We start from the raw sequence: 5,724 nt of genomic DNA, 5'->3' as shown, positions 1-5,724 counted from the left end.
TATGTTGAGCTTCTCAAACAACAGACTTTTATTTTGTGTGTTGTCTGACTGATATTCAAACTTCAAATCTTGGACTATATCTGTTGTCTGATTAACATTGGGACAACAGAATTCAATTTCTTCTGTTGTCTGATTAAAATTGCAACAACAGAGTTTAATTGCTTCCATTGTGTGAGTGCAGATTAGAAGCCAGTGATTTGTTAAAAACCGATGTTATATATGAATGATTGCAGTGTGATTTGTCCCCATTTTTGGCCATTCAGACAGTGGGCAGTTATCATTATATCTATTCTGTTGTCTGATTATTTGAATATCCCATTCCTGAATTAAATTGTGCATTTGATCCATTTACACACCAAATATAAACATTGCAAACCATCAAATATAAACATTGCAAACCACTAATCATTGAACCCAACATTTTAAACAAGAAAAGCATTCTAGTGCATGCCCATCCACTTAACACATCAAAAAGCTGATACATATATATCTATTGTTCCAAAACATGCAACACATGGTGCATGACAATGTACCAACAGAGAAGCACAAAAAAGGATGCTTTCCTTAGCAAAAAAGGACCAGCAACAAGCCTATCTTTTGACAGTTCCATTCCCACAGCCCACAACACCAATAAGTGAAGGATCAACAAATGCAACCATGTCCACCATTTCATATGCCTTCAACTGATCATAGAGGTACCTAATAACAAAAATTTACAGTAAGTCATTGGGTTTCAGCAACTATACTTCTTATCGAAGCATTGGGGGGAGAGCACATATATATAAAGAACTGAATATATATTTTCTACCTCTGGTACACGGCAATGCAAGTTCCAGTGGTCAAAGACTCGCCCATATAATACCTGCAAATAAGAAAGAAAGAAAAACTATCAGATTGACAGGGCTTATACTCTTAAGGCATGGTAATGATCCTAATTAAAGAGACATAACCAAAACCGTCTGTGTTATATCTTTTAAAACACACACAACCTAGCTTTGTTATATCATATTTAAAGTGTTATAAGAAGACATTCAACCCCAGACTTAAAATTACAACCTAGCTCATACGTGTAAGGAAACTGAAGGAACAATCATCATATAAGCTTACTTGAGAAACACCATATGTGTACCAGTACGTGGTCAAACGTGTTGGTGACCTGACCAAACAAAGGTGAGAAAGTTAAACAATGTCTAAATATCTATCATGACTTAAGAACATAGGAACACGAAAAATGACAAACAACCACCTAGTAGAAGAAGCCAGGATCCCTGTCAAGGCATGTTATCAAAAATCTCCCCTCAAAGTCTCAAGCAAATACATATTTATAGATGCAAGTGAGGTAGAAACTGCAGCATACCATCAACAATCCAACCACTTCCATGTTATGTAAGAGAACTGATATAGTACTTATTATATAACTCAGTTGTCTTACTACTTCCATGGTGGATAAGCTTTTAAAAAAAAAAAAAAAGGACAAGCGGTGGAATAAAGCAAGCAGACCAAGTGGTGGTGTTCCAAACTTGCAGCAACAAAGTCATCTCCTTGTGGTCATGTCTTTTGTTGACAAGTTTTGGCGGTGGAAAGTGATCAAGACACATGAAGACAAAACTTCATATATAATTAAGCCCTACTCTATAAACTATAGCATGCTGCAGCTTCATTTTGAAATGGGAATTAAATGGCAAAATGACAAGAGCCAATGTCCAGATCATTGGAAAAGAAACATAAAGCATACAATGGAGTTGGTGATGCAGTTAAATATGCTTAATTGAAGCGTGTTGTGTTCGGGCAATTTCAATTGGTGTCACAATAACAAATATAGAAAGGAAACATTATATTATATTAAGCTGTGTCTACCTTTTTGTGTTCTGTAGAGGGAAGAATTAACATCAAGAAGGGTTTTGTTAGAACTTAGATAGCAAAATTGCATACCCATCTTCCCTTGGTGTTAAAGGTTTAATCTTTCTGTCCCTAAAAATTGCAGAGAGAAAGAGAGAGATGTACGACCTCGGCCACGAAGGTAATCTCCATGTTCTCTGACAAGTGAGGTGGTTTAGCTTGACAAGTAAAGAGAGCTAGACAAGACATGTGCCATATAGATTATCTAAAGATTGAGTAGGAGTATGAAATCTTTATAAATCTTGATTCTACAAGAAAAGTAGAACAATGTTCTTTTCGTTAAAAGTAAAATAAAGATGACATGGTAACCAATTTCAATTAGGTCTTCGAAAAACAGAGTAATGTATCCACATTTGTTTCTAGTCTTCTCAAGACCCACATTTCTTTTTTGGCACAGCCCTTTAACTAAGTAGAACATTGTGAGAGCAGCAAGTGGAAATGGTTTACTATCCTTTAGTGTCATTATCTTCTAATGCATATGAACTACCAAGCAATTTAAGGGCCAATAGAAACCTTCTTGTAGTTATGTTTTGTATGTAGGTTTAATAGCTTTTAAGTTTTAACCTTCCGATAAAAAAAAATAATAATAAAAAAAAATAAAAACCGACTAATGTAAAATGCCTAAACCTTGAGAAAATCAAACAAATTTAAAAGAGTAAAAATAAAAAGTACAAAACAAAAAACAAAAGAAAGCGCCATACCATGACTTTGGACCTCCAATGGAAGTGTCTGGGCCTTGATAATCATATACTATCAGTTCGCTGTCAAAAGGCAAGGGAACATGAAAAGTAAAATATCAGATCAAGAAATGCCCACATACTATCACTGCAAGATAACCCCGACTTCTCTGTAATGGAAATTTGCTTATAAGAATGATGCAGCATAAACATCTCAGGATTACAAAGACCCTCATGATTTATACACTTAGACCAACTCTATTAGAATAGACTGAACAAAAGAATTTGAATCCTCAAGCTACAACTATGTAATAAGCAAACATGAACGACGACATTCTGAAAATGCAGAACAACAATCTTGGCAATGTTATTAGAAAAGATGAATCCTTATTGAATTCTTATAGATCTAAAGGGTTGTCTCTATGGCAATCAGCCACTCCGAAACAAAAGGCACCATTCATCATTGTATTGTCCACCTCTAATATTTACTTCTTTTCTACTATGATATAGTAAGGAAGACAGATTACCTAGTTCCAGAATACAATCATCAGCAAGTGAATCAAAAAATTTAAAAATGAAAAATCTAGACCCTTTTGCATAGACATAACAATTTAGCTTCAACAACTCAGGAAGGCTCCCTCAAATTGGAAATTAAACAACTTGAAAAATAGTACCATAGTAAGAGATGACATGTTCGAAAGAGATTCATTGTCTTTCTTGATCTCACAATTTCTAGATCAAGTGATTGAAATAATTTACACAAAAGACATAAATAAAATAAGAGTATTCTGTGAAATAAAATACAGTACCAAACAAAACCACATGGCAAGGATCAAAATCAAGCTGGAGAGCCCCCTTTAGCTCACTATCTTAAACATTTAATGGCTTCAAGTGTATCCAGAACCTTGGTGCCCAACCACATCCTTTTGTTATGACCGCCCACGATTAAAATATGTTCTAAGTAGATAATGATACTAAACTTTCATGAAGTATAGGAAAATAAATTGCCTTTATTTAGGTAACTTCATATCTCCTATCAAATTTACAATATCATGATAGCTCGACATTTACTACCTATTTCAATTTGGTTAAATTTAACCAAAAAATACATTACTATGAAGTATAATATGAACATTATAATGCAGTCTCATTCGAAACCAATAAGGGAAAACAAAGCATAAAATTGGAAAATTGTAAGTAGAAAACCTAAGCTCAGAACAAAAAGTTCTGGGGGAAAAAGAGAACACCTAGCAGAACCCATGTCATTTCTCGTGGCAACATCTTCAATTGCTTTTCTATTCTCTTTGTATATCTGAAGCAAAAGCCCAAAGAAAACCAACATTCAACACACCTATTAATCCAAATTCCATCGTCCAGAAATCCAAACCATCATACAGGCATGCACAGAGTACCCAAATTTAAACACAACTGTACAAAATATAGTACATTCAAATATTCAGATATTTACAATCATTGGAAAGAGAAATTGCACCACAATTATCAGTACAAATCAAAAAGAAGACAGATCAAAATGAATCCAATTTCAATCAGTCGAGATGGGTGTTCACAAAAGGAGCCAAATTTACCTCAGTACTCAAGCAGAGCAACCTTTGATTCTTAAAAAGAAACGCAATTTCACCAAAGCTAATGATGAAACAAGTAAAACTTACAAGACCCATTGATTATACTTGAATAAAAGGCAGCAAGAAGCAAACCAATTCATGCCAGCTTGGATCCACTGCTGTTCTTCCAGCCAAATCGGAATCGTCCCTCAACGTAAGACTCCATAGCCCAAGAAGTCGTTTCTCTTCGCTGCTCGAAGAACAAGAATTGAAAACTGGAAAAACAGAAAAAAATCGAAGTCGATTAATTAGTGAGATTGTAGTACCTTCGGCTTCAGTAATAGAGATAGTGGAGAGTCTGATGAATCGATCTCTTAAAGCTCACTCACTGAATTGAAGTGAACGGAGTCGAAGATGAGGTCGGAGAGGTGGGTAGTGCGGTGGTTTATGAGGGGGTCGCGAATGAGTTTGAGACAGCGAGTTAGGGTTTCAATGATTGAAGAAGCCCGAGAAACCACCCCCCCCCCCCCTTTTTCCTCGTCCTTCAAATCTCCAAATTGAAAACCCTAATTGAGTATATCGAACCCTAATCGAGTGTATTTAGAAGATGGGTTTTGAGGAGAAGATGGGTTTCAAGAAGAAGATGGGTTTGATTCTTTAAGAGAAGAAGAGGGGTTTTGCTTTGAGAAGAAGAAAATGGGTTTTGTTGTTTCTCTCGAAGACTAGCTGGCTAAATGTTGGAAACAGCTAAGTGGGATGAGGGAAAAGGGGCCTTAAGTTTAGTTTTTGATTTGTATAACCAATTCAGACAACACACAAAATAATTTCGGTTGTTTGATAATATACAATGAAATTTCAGCTTAGAGATCCTACTAGCAAATCTCCCGCCTAGTGCAAAGGGACAAATTCATTTTTCCCGCCTAGGATTACCATCGCACATTCACACAACAAAAATAAGTCATTCCGTTGTAGGAGCTTACAATCGTGTACCAGCATTTCACTCAAATATTGGCCTTTTTGGGGCTACTCACTCACATTTTGGGGTACATGTGATTTTCTTCCAAACTTGCACAACGGAAACAAAAAAATGCGTTGTATGTTATTTTGCAACTTACTCTCATACAACATATACAACAATACTGTTGTGCAAGGTGAGTCAAAATTTCGACCCAAATTTGAGCAAGGTGAGGGGGAAATTTTTTTTACATTCAGACAACAGACAAATCCTTAAAACTGTTGTACAATAATCTTGGACCCAAAAAAATTGATGTACGACCTCCTTATACAACGCCAATCTCATTAAACCTGTTGTGTGAAGCAGTTTCAGTGATCACACAACGGAATTTTTTTTTTCGTTGTCTAAAAAGTGTAGTGTGATGCAGTTTTTGGCATAGTGTAACCCTGAAAATATCGTTAGTAGTATAAGCAAATAGGGATCGTTCTATTCCGGGGATTGAGGGTACACCTGTCATTGTCAAACAATTAAACAATTAAAATTAAAACAAAGTATAATATTCACAAAAATATTCACAAGTATAAACATTATTTACGAAATTAGGGGGGAATTTTTTGGTTTTGGTTTTCGA

At 35.5% G+C, this 5,724-nt stretch overlaps 1 long non-coding RNA gene across 1 annotated transcript; it reads right to left on the bottom strand.

Moving 5' to 3' along the window:
- Positions 1–385: 385 nt before the first annotated feature.
- On the bottom strand, positions 386–1,231 carry LOC133735551 (uncharacterized). Its single transcript, XR_009859113.1, has 3 exons — positions 1,108–1,231; positions 809–862; positions 386–699 (listed from the first exon to the last, which is right to left on the bottom strand). It is a non-coding gene; the product is annotated as an uncharacterized LOC133735551 (long non-coding RNA).
- Between the last annotated feature and the right edge of the window lie 4,493 nt (positions 1,232–5,724).

The sequence above is a fragment of the Rosa rugosa genome, chromosome 3, assembly GCF_958449725.1.
Source record: "Rosa rugosa chromosome 3, drRosRugo1.1, whole genome shotgun sequence".
Lineage (NCBI taxonomy): Eukaryota > Viridiplantae > Streptophyta > Magnoliopsida > Rosales > Rosaceae > Rosa > Rosa rugosa.
Note: the sequence above shows the minus strand (reverse complement) of the source record. Positions and strands in the feature narration are given on the sequence as shown.